Here is a 12,751-nt window from a genome sequence, read left to right on the forward strand (position 1 = left end):
GGAGTAATCAGCATTCATAACCCCAAGCCAAACCTTAACTGAATAAATACTTTCTTCAAGTTAGAGCGGTGGCGGGGTTGTTTTTTGGGGCAGGATTTGAAAAAAAAAATCCAAACGTTTTACATAAAAGTTACTCAATGTTGGGTTTCTTTGTTTTTGAATCAAGGACTAAGTTTGCCCTGACGAATACTTTTCTCTGTGGAGGTTAATTAAAAACCAGACAGACTTTACTAGAGACTCCGAGAACATTTGCATGTCCGGGTTCGGAGAAATATTTTACGACAGGCGCATCTACGACTCAACGTGACCGCAACCGACGACTGTGAGCAGCAATGAGGCAATTCCTGAACCTGCAAAACGCAGTTAAAACTCGTGCCGTGTGCTCAAGTCTTCAGCGATTGCAAACAATCACTTTCAGCTTTCAGTACTTTCATCCGTTCAGTTGACCTACCGACGCACATAAAAGTTTATATCAAGAAACATAGTAAAACACTAATACGCTTTAATATTGCGATAATTATACTTGTTTCTTGATATTGAAGAAAAATGTTCGACTCTTATTTCATTGCAAATTTTGTTTGTTTCACAAGGTTTTCTACTCCTTCCACCCTAACAACCCCACCCACATCGGTAGGAAGATCAACCTTCTTGCAAGCCTGGAAACGTACTATAACCACCCAAAGGAAGCATGACACCACGACAGGTTTTCAAGATTTAAACAATTTATTAAAACAGTAAATATTTGGCGAAATTGACTACTAAAGGTCGCAGATAAATACAGTCGTAATGAGAAAGTCAAGTTACGCCTTTTTCGTTTTTTGAATGGGAATTCTTCATTTGGCAGGAGCAGTAGGCATGCTGTGATGAATGTCAAGCTTTTCTGCTACCTGGTATTTGTAGATTGAAAATCCTGTAACAAAGAGTCCATCACTGGCCACTGCCATTGCTTTTGTGTAATTAAAGCTTCCATTCGAACTGTGATCTAGTGATGATCCAGAGTTCATCATTGGAATGGACTTACAATCTAAAAATACAAAAAAAGAGATTAGATGAGTATGTCTTTTGCAGTAGAAAAACGGTCGCATGTTAACTTCGAACATATTCAATACAAATGTTTCAAACTGAATTGCAGTCCTTGTGCTGGACAAGTAATTTATGATAGTAATTTATAAAAGTGCTGAACAACACAGACTAGCTATTTTTCCAGTTTGTCTACTTACCAAGGTCATATTGAAATAGACGAATTTCACTAAACTAAGTTATATCCCAATCCACTAGGGCTAGACATAAGTAATAAGTATTGATTCTAACTCTTCATGATTTTAAAGCATAGAGTGATATCATCATACATCTACATATAGGCTATATAGAGTCAAAAATTTATAGAAAAATAGAAAGTTATTTTCAACAATATATTTGTAATGGTGACATTATTTTATTCATTTTCGCACTGTATTTTACACCCAAATACAGCGCACTAATTTTAAAAACATGTACCAACCTATCAGTTGTTCACTGCTCATCTGCTATATTTCTCCCATTTAGTTTCTCTGCTATTAGCTACTTGTGAGTTCCAATACTGTGATCATCTTCATTTTCAAGAAAATCAACATCCTGAATAGAAAGTTATTTTCAACAATATATTTGTAATGGTGACATTATTTTATTCATTTTCGCACTGTATTTTACACCCAAATACAACGCACTAGATTTAAAAACATATACCATTATTAGACTTGCATATCGCCGGATGAGAACAGAAGGGGCCTAAGTCACATTTTTGGAAAATTCACCTTTTTTCAATATTTTGGGGTTTTGAGCCATGCTCTACACAGTGGATGGTCTTGAAATCCTGAATTTCTGAATAATAAAAATTTCAGCTGGACCTAGGACTATAATATTTTGTAGAAGTTAAGAACAGAATGGGCCGAAGTCCAGCTTAAATTTTTATTATTGAGAAATTCAGGATTTCAAGACCACCACCTTGTAGAATGTAGAGCATGGCTCAAAACCCCAATGCTCAGAACCCCAAAATATTGAAAAAAAAAAGAGTCCTAAGTTCCAGTATGATGAGCATGAACATCAGAAATGAAATGTCCAAAACTTACATCCCTAAAAAATTATTCAGTGCAACTTAGGCCTAAGTCACCTTGTTTTACTTTGCATCCCATACAAAAAATTCAGAAGTTATTGAGAACAGAATGGGCCCAAAATCCTTTATGGGGGTAAAAAAGCTGGAAGGAATTGAAGCTGAAGTCCCAAAAAATATCGATTACAAAGATATTCTCATCCACACTAAAATAACCAGAGCTCAGGTATTTACTAAGTGTGAATATTTAGGAATTCGAAAATAAAAAAATTACGAATTGTTTTTTTGCATTTTACTCAAAACTCGAAATTGTGACTTAGGCCTGTTTTGTTCTCATCCGGCGATATTCTTATTGCATAAAATAACAAGACTCACCTATGAGTTGTTCACTGCAGCACTGCTCATCTGCTATATTTCTCTCATTTAGTTCCTCTGCTATTATCTACTTGCAGACTTGTAAGTCTCAATACTGTGATCATCTTCATTTTCAAGAAAATCAACATCCTGAATAGAAAGTTATGTGCTCAGTAGACTACTAACAAAATGTATGATAGCTGTTAAAATTGTGTAATTCCAAGTTAAGCACGAAAGAAAAATAAATTGTTCCCGCTCGACTCACCAAACAGATAATAAACAGATAAATAAGCCCAATACAGCAATAGCCTGTACAGAATCTTTTTAGCAAGTTTGGCAAATCAAGATTAGTTGAGATAGCTCCCGTTACTGGTACGAAGTTCAGAAGTTAGACTCGCAATATAAGTTACTGATAACGTTATATTTCTGTATTTATATGGTCTTATCGGGTCTCCTGAAGTATGCGTCGCAAGTATTTCTAGTTGGCCTGGCTCAACAATATTTACATATGTAATTTCTAACCCCCACATGCAGACATGACTACGTCATCCAAAAATCACATCACTGCGAAGTCGCAATGACGTAATACGGCCATCAAAAGTATACGGATGGTTGCACAGACAATCATCCAAAATTGAGCAAGCTAGCCTATTTCTTGTCGTCGAAACGATACCGTATCGATACAGCGATAAAAGAGAGATCGCTGCACAGATGCCATTTCGGACGATCGTAACTATACTTTAGAAAGCTCTATGACGCGATGGTGATGCAGTGATGTAATTTCCGGATGACGTAGTCATGTGGGGGTTAGAAATTAGATATTTCCAAAATTGTCGAGACAGGCCAACTATAAGTAGGTACCTGCGGCGCGTACTTCAGGACACCCATCTTATCTAGGCCTAGTACTGGTCACTTAACGTTAGCGAACAAAGCTTGACAAGATCAAGTCAAGTCACCGCGCATAAAAATATTCGAAACGATTTCAGCCAATAGCGTTCAGCCTTCTCAAATCGTCACAGTCACCTCGATATCACGTGACATGACGCGTTCATGCATTTCCACCAAGTTTAGTGGAGAAAATGTTTGGTAACACACCCTCTGAATGCATTAGCACGGTGTATATAAAATTATGCAACGAAATAAGATGGAAAATTCATCACTACACCCCAATGGAGGGGGTGGAAATGGCAAATATCCTCTTTTTCTGTTAAGAGTGGCGGTACATATTCTCATTGGTAGAGAAAAAATAAGTTAAAATAAAAAAAAAAGTTATCCTCGATAGTCATTTAGTATTTTCGCTGCATTTTCTTCATACAATATTTCTAATGTTTCGACCTGCTTGCCAGCCATTATTCGATATTATCGTATATACGGCATACGCCTCAACTCTAAAGTGCTTTGATATATTTTCCTATCAACTCTTGTCATAAGTCGATCTACCTGAAAACCTATTCCATTTATCCCTTTAATATTCTTGATGGTGACAATAAGTAAAATGAAATTAGTGGTCGTCGTTAGCTTAACTTTGAGATCATCTTTTGAGTAAGTTCTCGTGACTTTGCTTTGAGCAAATTTACAATGAAAACGTAATCAGTGTTGTTGTCGGGTTATATTGCCAGCATTAGTTATAGGCTATCACTTACTAAATCGTGATTGCTGTTCGTCTATCTACGTTTGCTGAAGTATAGAATGTAGAATTGTGTTGAGGTGTTTAAATGCAGTTGAAACTCTTTCCGTGTAGTGAGCTTAAGTCTGTGGTAGTCGAAACTGCGCGAGGTAGAATTTCTCTAATATTACAATCATTTTTGAAAGATCTGTATAATAGGATTCCTACATAAATTGTTTAACATCGAAAAAGTTTCAGTCAAGATATTTATTTTAATTAATTATTATGAGGTATTCGGTCTTGTTGCAGGTATTTATCGAGCGTGAGAATCTTTAATCTTACAAACATTCAGGAAACACGAGTGCGCTTTAGCTTAAAAGCCTTTTATGTTTTCTTTGTCCACATTGAAATGTTAGAAATAGGTTCCTCATGATGCAGTAATTAGTTAAAACAATGCAGTAAATGCTTTATTTTTATTCCAGGGAGTCAGCGATACGCGCAAAAGACAGACTTTTATTAAGCTGAGAAGCATTTGAAAAATAAACACAAATTCTTTTAGAAAAGAATTTAGAAAAGAATTTTATTAATTAGTCCCAGGATAAATGAAAAAATAAAATTCGGCTTCAAATTAATTTCGACAAGGTTCCACTTGAAAATGTCAACTCATACAAATACCTAGGTATCCACATTGATGACCAATTGAAATGGACATCACACATTAATTACATTGCTGGAAAGTTGTCAAGTGCAACAGGTTTATTATTTAAACTAAGAAAATTCCTCACCATGCCAGCTCTCCGATTGGTTTATTTTTCTCTTTTCCAGTCGTATCTGCAGTATGGCATTATAACTTGGGGTAGTGCGTCATCGACTCTACTCCACAGATTAGAAGTTTTGCAAAACAAAGCAATTAGAGCCATATGTAGTGCACCTTTCCGATCTAGACTAGATCCTTTGTACCACAGGTGTCGAATTATTAAGCTTGGTCATATCCATGAATTTGAGATACTGAAACTCATGCACCAGTACTTCGATAACAAGCTTCCCATGGCATTCGCGGGAATTTTCAGAATGCAGAGTAATATCCATTCATACTCTACTAGATCAGCTTCGTCAAGTTCATATTACCGGTATGTCCCAAGATATTCATCAAGCAGGACACAGAAATCCATAAAATACACGGGTGTGAAACTGTGGAATGCCTTACCAAGTGCCATTAAATCTTTAGGCTGTTACGGTTTCAAATTATATCTAAAAAGTAAATATATTAGTTATTATCTCTCTTCCATCAGCCATTGATTGGAGTATTCAGTATGATTCGCCATCTTCTGTCCATAGCCCAGTAGTCGCATTTGTAGACTGTCGCCATGGCTGCCCAAAAAGCCGGAGGAACTATAGGTGTAAGGAGTCTATTTCTAACGTACCCGGTACTTTAACTTTACCAACCTTGGTGCAACCTCTACACTAAAATGACAAAATTCGTTATATTTTAATTTATTGAGCAAGCATATGCCTACCATTCTTTCGTAAATTTTATGCCCACTTACTGTGGAGCATATTGTATATATATATATATATATATATATATATATACATATCAACGTTTTATGATTTATTAGAGCTTACCAACTTCTATTCAATTAGTCACTTACAATTTTGTCTTTGGTCTAACCATTTTCTCCTGGCTTGTCGTTTGTCTTTTATGTAACTTATATACATTTATTCAAATATGCCTTTTTTATAAATTTATAGTTGAGTTGTTTTTCTTTTTTTTTCTCTATTATATGATTTTAGTAAAGTTGCGTTTGCTGCGAATTTTTTCAATGATTCAAAATATGTTCATCATAACGACTATTGCATCGTCAATGTTTGTAGCAAATGTAGTTATTTTTTACACTGAACCAGTAACAGCGCTTTAGATGTCGCTGCTTGAAGACCTAATAGGGTCCCTCGCGACTCCTGTCGCACAAATATCATTATTATTATATTTATTTATTGTACCAATTTTTTGTGCATTTGATGTTTTTGTGACGACGAATAAATGATTGATTGATTGAAAGGAGGAGAAGTCAAACCAGTTTCAGAGAAGAGAAAAAGATAACAAGAATATTTCAGTGAATTGTGAGTTTGCTGTTGTATTTAGGCTATTTTGTAACTATTGAAACGCTAATGAAGTAAACAAAATTGAGATCAAAGATCTTTTGAGTAATTTCGCGTGACTTTGCTTTGAGCAAATTTTCCTACAAAATCGAGTCAGTTGTATGGTTGTGTTATATTGTTAGAATCAGTTCTATCACTTGCTGAATCTCATTTGCTGTCATTGACATTCCAAAGGTCCTAAACGTCTGTACTTTTTTGATATTTAAACTTTTGTAATCATTTTATCCTTCTTTGTTCACCAGGTTGGCCATCGGTTCAGTATGACGTCAATATGAATGGAGTAATAATTTGAATGTTGAAAGAAACCGATACAGACGAATACTTGCCGTTTGTTGACCAAAGTGGAGTGTAAAATTGTATAAAGGGGTTTTAATTTATTGATAGAAGAGGAGATTCTGACTACAAAGATTTAAAAGAAGTTTTAAGTTTTTGAGGTGTAATATTTTTTTCGGATATAACGCTGTTGAGAAACCTTCTGATTCACATATCAACGTAATTTTTTGCTCAAAATCAAATTATTGAATAAAATCACTTTATAACTTGTAGATTCTGATATTTTTCAAAATGCTGTATTTCGCAAGTTTGAAGTGGTCCCGAAATCTCGTCACAACACGAGAAATTGATTCGATTTTAATTTTCGTATAATCGGAAATATTATCGTCATTTAATAAAATTATTTCACCCCAACTTGAGCTGACTCACTTATTTATCCACTCTGGATTACCTGCGGAGGCACCCAAAGTATAATATACTATGAACTATAGTCAATAGGATAATTTCGGTGAAATGTGAGTTTGGTATTTATTTCAGGCGGGTTTGTAACTATTGAAACGCTAATGAAGTGAACTTTTAATTCGTTCATGATATTGATAAACTTTCCTCCGTTGATAGTGTATCTCATCATATCTGAAGTTATGAAGGGGTCTAACTAAACTATTGCAAACATAAAATACTATTCGGGTCGTTGATGCTTCCAAACTCAATAATATTGTATAGTAGTATCAACTCTAACACGCTACTGTACAAAAAGCAATTATGTCGCAATCAAAAAAGTAGGCTTGTTTGATTTAGAGTTCATTGCAATTTTTGGTTTTCCGCCGTCAAGGACAAGTTTTAGTAATATTAATATTAATTGAATTTGTAAATTGTTAAAAAAATCACTTTTAGCTTTCAGTACTTTTAGCTGTTCAGTTGCATTTCCGACGCATATAAAAGCTTATATTCAGAAATAAAGTTAAAGACGTATACGCTTTAATTTTGCTCGTTTCCTAATATCTTGAAAAATATAGTCCATTGCAAATTCTATTTCCAATAAATATTTAACTGATCATATCTGGGATTTTAAGTTGGTCGTGAATTGTTCCCTAATGTGCAATGTTATATAGAAGTACCTCGAACACGAACACGGTTCTGTAAAGAAACAACCAAGTCTCCTAGCTAGACTATTCAAAAGGAAATGTTTGCTTCTAGTTTATTGCGACTTTATATGTTATAATACAAAGATTTTGTATATTTATATATATTTAACAAATCCAAATTATCTTAAATATTGAAAAAAAAATGAATCATCTCAAATGCGAGGAGGTTAGATTCGGTCTGTTTCTGTCAATGACCTAGCGGTAACTTAATGAATACTGGCTATGTGATTTTCAGATTTTTTCAGTATTTGTTGGCGCGTTGGTCCGTTCTTCAGTTACTCAGTAAATGTTTAGTAATATCTCAGATATAATTCAGTAAATGAAAGGACGGTACATAATCTCATTGGGGACAAATAGGTTGAAATGAAAAAGTTATCCACGATAGTCATTTGGCATTTTCCTGTATTTTATTCATACGGTATTTCCAATGTTTCAACCTGCTTGCCAGAAATTTTTAGATATTATCGCATATACGACATACACCTTTACTCTAAACTAAAGTTTTTTTTTATTTTCCTACAACTCTTGTCTCAAGTCGACTTACCTGAAAGCTTATTCTTCTTATCTTCAGTGTTAATTCTGGATGGTGACAATAAGTAAATAGAAATGGTCACAACCATAGATTCGCGTTATGCATTGGGAAGTCTAATAATTTTAATCGTCAAGTTCGGTTTACTGTGAATTCTCACCCGTTTACAGTCAGTGAAATACCAGACAAAATATTCTATGCTTCGAGATTTTCTTCCACGAGTTTCAGCTATTTGGAATTCAATACCTCATAGTTATTTCTCAATCAAATCAACAGGAACTGCGTCAGTTGATATTTACTAACGCGCAATATTATTTTTTCCTATATATACATAGTGTCAGTATCTATTGGTATTTTAGTAGTCGTCGGTAGCTTCACTTTGAGTTTTCGTGACTTTGAGCAAATTTCCAATTGAAACGTCTCAGTGTTATGGTAGTTTTATATTATCAGCATTAATTATAGGCTATCACTTACTAAATCGCGATTGCTGTTATTGACATTCTTTGTGCCAATTTCCTTTCAATCCAATGGTTCAGTGACTGCTCAATGGCGATTCCCTGCTCGTTTATCTATGTATGCTGACCAACGTAGAATGTAGATTTGTATAACGGTGTTTCAATTCATTGACGGAAGAGGAGATTCTGACTACAAAGATTTGGAGAAGAATAATGACATACGTAAGTTTTTGAGACGTACAATATTTTCGACAATATTCCTGTTTAAAGAATCTTCTTATTCACTCTGAAAAGCAATCATATATGAACGTTATGTTTTGTTCAAAATCAAATTATTGACTAAAAATACTCATGTCTGTCTGTCAAGCTTTCAGATACTGGTATTTTTCCAAATGCATTACTCTCCAATTTGAAGTATTCCCGAAATCTAGTCACAACATTAGAATTATTTTTGATTTTATTTTCCGTATAGTCAGTAATCTTCTCGTCATTTTATGAAATTATATTATACTCCGAAATGAGCTTACTCATTCTTTCATCCACACTTGATTACATCGCGAGCGAACACGGTTCTTCTTGTTTTGATAACATTTAAGAATGAGTTAACCTTCTACTTTCCTGGCTTACGTGAATGGAGACCATTGTCAACGTGCCCCATGCCCTGTCCCAGCCAAATCGATTTATTGTCAACTATATTCAGTTTTCATGCAACTCGACTCAAAGCGATAAAGTGCCCATCTCGCTTTCTGTGCCTCAAAGTTTTGCCGCAATTGAATCCAATTTGAAATCGGTTTAATTCTTTCATAACAATTAATACGATGGTACTTGAAACAAAATCAGGAACATCGACATCTCGAACGTAACCTACAGAAAACAATGAACAAACTGATTATAACATGCGGATATTCAAACAAATCTTACAGTAGTGTACAGTGGCAATTAAAATTTACAAATATCAGCACATAACTAAATGCATAAAATTATATATACTTTACTTCATTTGAGACTGATTAGATACATACCACATGTTTTATATCCCCAGGTGACACTATCCAATAAAGTTTAATCCAAAGTGAACTCAATGTAACCTGCATGTCTAAAATATAAAAGCAGCTGTTATTTACTAGGTATAACTATAATACAGCCCTAACCTGCAGTCAAAAATTATATTTTAATTACAATCGGGCATCTCGCATTCAACCCCGATTCTAACTTCAATCCAAATTGGTATTTTTAACTGCAAAATTGAGAATACTAAATCCAATACTAAACATCAGAAACGTCTCGGAAGACTCTAACTAACAATGAAAATTAAGCTAGACACTGACAATGCATCCGAGCTGCTTGCTATCAATTTGCTAATTACAGTGATTAATCGAAACACTGTCGAAATACTGCTATGGGACACTGCGTCAGATGATTTTCGTCGACTGCGTATCGTCATCAGATTCAGAACTGAACTGAGAGGGGAGCTCTCGTTCAACATGACTGTGTCTAAATAACATGTTCAAACTATTACACTTAACGAACTAGTGTAATGAAAGACGTCAGTTAGCACAAAATTATTTGAATCTTTTATACCGAGACCCTGAAACTAATGGGAAAATGTGAGATTTGAGACAAACACCACGCCAAGTTTTAAAATAACAAATTAGCAATCATTCATCAAGTTAGGGTTATAGATGATTTAGAAATTTTAATTTCCGGATTAATCAGCATTCATAACCCCAAGCCAAACCTTAACTTTCTTTAAGTTAGAGCGGTGGCGGGGTTGTTTTTTGGCGCAGGATTTGAAAAATAAAATCCAAACGTTTCACATAAAAGTTACTCAATGTTGGGTTTCTTTATTTTTGAATGAGGGACTAAGTTTGTTCTCAGTAATACTTTGCTCTGTGGAGGTTAATTAAAAACCAGACACACTTTACTAGAGACTCCGAGAACATTTGGAACAATCTTTTGTGGAGTACGATTTTAAACTCTGCTCATATTGCGTGTCATCTGCTATTTCTCATTTGCATGTCCGGGTTCGGAGAAATATTTTACGACAGGCGCATCTATGACTAAACAAGATCGCAACCGACGACTGTGAGCAGCAATGAGGCAATTCCTGAACCTGCAAAACGCGGTTGAAACTCGTTCCAATTGCGGCAAAAAATCACTTTCAGCTTTTAGTACTTTTGTCTGTTCAGTTGACCTACCGACGCACATAAAAGTTTATATCAAGAAACATAGTAAAACAATAATACGCTTTAATAATACGATATCTATACTCGTTTCTTGATATTGAAGAAAAATGTTCGATTCCTCTTACATTGCAAACTCTGTTTCATCAAATTTTTATTAATTCTGGATGGTGACGATAAATAAAATTAGTGGTCGTCGTTATCCTAACTTTGAGATCATCTTTTGAGTAAGTTCTCGTGACTTTGCTTTGAGCAAATTTACAATGAAAACGTGTCAGTGTTATGGACGTGTTATATTGCCAGCATTAGTTGAAGGATAGGCTATCACTTACTAAATCGCGATTGCTCTCATTAACATTGTTTGTGCCAAGTTCTTTTTACCCAACGATTCAGTGACTAAATTTATTTACGCATGTTGTAAGTTATCCTAAGCTGTGAAAAATGCCAATAGCGTAGGTCCTAAACGTTGGTACCTTTTGGTATTTAATCTTGCATCTTTATTTCATCCGTCTTTGTTTCTCAGGCCGGTTTGCGATTTAGTATGACGTCATAATGAATCTAATTTGGCTGTTCGTCTATCTACGTTTGCTGACAAGTATAGAATGTAGAATTGTATAAAGGTGTTTAAATGCAGTTGAAACTCTTGCCGTGTAGTGGGCTTAAGCCTGTGGTAGTCGAAACTGCGCGAGGTAGAGTTTCTCTAATATTACAAATTACATACTTTTTTGAAAGATCTTTATAATAGAATTCCTACATAAATTGTTAAACATACTTAAATTTTTGTAAAAATTCTTTTCAACACGTCAAGAAAGTTTTAGTCAAGATATTTATTTTAATTGAATATTATGAGTTGTTCGGTCTTGTTGCAGGTGTTTCTCGAGCGTGAGAATCTTTAATCTTACATACATTCCGAAAACGCGAGTGCGCTTTACAAAATCGAGTCAGTTGTATGGTCGTGTTATATTGTTAGAATAAGTTATATCACTTACTAAATCGTGTTTGCTGTCATTGACATTCCAAAGGTCCTAAACGCCTGTACTTTTTTAATATCAAAACATTTGTAATCATTTTATCCTTTTTTATTCACTAGGCTGGCTGGCCATCGGTTCAGTATGACGTCAAAATTAATAGAAACATTATTTATGGAGTTATAATTTGATTGTTGATAAAAACCGATACAGACGAATACTTGCCGTTCGCTGACCAATGTGGTGTGTAGAGTCGTATAAAGGTGTTTCAATTCATTGATAGAAGAGGAGATTCTGACTACAAAGATTTAGAGAAGATTAATGAGAGGCGTGAATTTTTGGGGTGTAATATTTTTTTGGGATATAACGCTGTTGAGGAACCTTCTGATTTACATATCAACGTAATGTTTTGCTCAGAATCAAATTATTGAATAAAATCACTCTATAGCTTGTAGATTCTGATATTTTTCAAAATGCTATGGTCCCGAAATCTCGTCACAAAACGGAAATTGATTTGATTTTAATTTTCTTATAATCGGTAATCTTACCGCCATTTAATAAAATTATTTCACTCCAACTTGAGCTCATGCACTCCCTTATCCACTCTGAATTACCTGCGGAGAAACCCAATATATAATATACTATGGACTATGGTCAATAGGATAATTCCGGTGAAATGTGAGTTTGCTATTTATTTCAGGCCGGTTTGTAACTATTGAAACGCTAATGAAGTAAACTTTTAATTCGTTCCTGATATTAATAAACTTTCTTTCGTTGATATAGTATCTCATCATATCTGAAGTTATGAAGCGGTCTAACTAAACTATTGAAACATAAAATTACCAAATTATCTTAAGTATTGAAAAAAAAATGAATCATCTCAAATGCAAGGTAGTTAGATTCGGTCTGTTCCTGTCAATGACCTAACGGTAACTTAATGAATACTGGCTATGTGATTATCAGATTTTTTCAGTATTTGTTGGCGCGTT

General features: G+C 34.5%; 1 long non-coding RNA gene across 1 annotated transcript; it reads right to left on the bottom strand.

Annotated features, from left to right (window-relative positions):
• Positions 1 to 704: 704 nt before the first annotated feature.
• LOC120335218 (uncharacterized) lies at positions 705 to 5,291 on the bottom strand. Its single transcript, XR_013468940.1, has 4 exons — positions 4,835 to 5,291; positions 2,465 to 2,593; positions 1,502 to 1,614; positions 705 to 1,024 (listed from the first exon to the last, which is right to left on the bottom strand). It is a non-coding gene; the product is annotated as an uncharacterized LOC120335218 (long non-coding RNA).
• Positions 5,292 to 12,751: the final 7,460 nt, after the last annotated feature.

The sequence above is a fragment of the Styela clava genome, chromosome 15, assembly GCF_964204865.1.
Source record: "Styela clava chromosome 15, kaStyClav1.hap1.2, whole genome shotgun sequence".
Lineage (NCBI taxonomy): Eukaryota > Metazoa > Chordata > Ascidiacea > Stolidobranchia > Styelidae > Styela > Styela clava.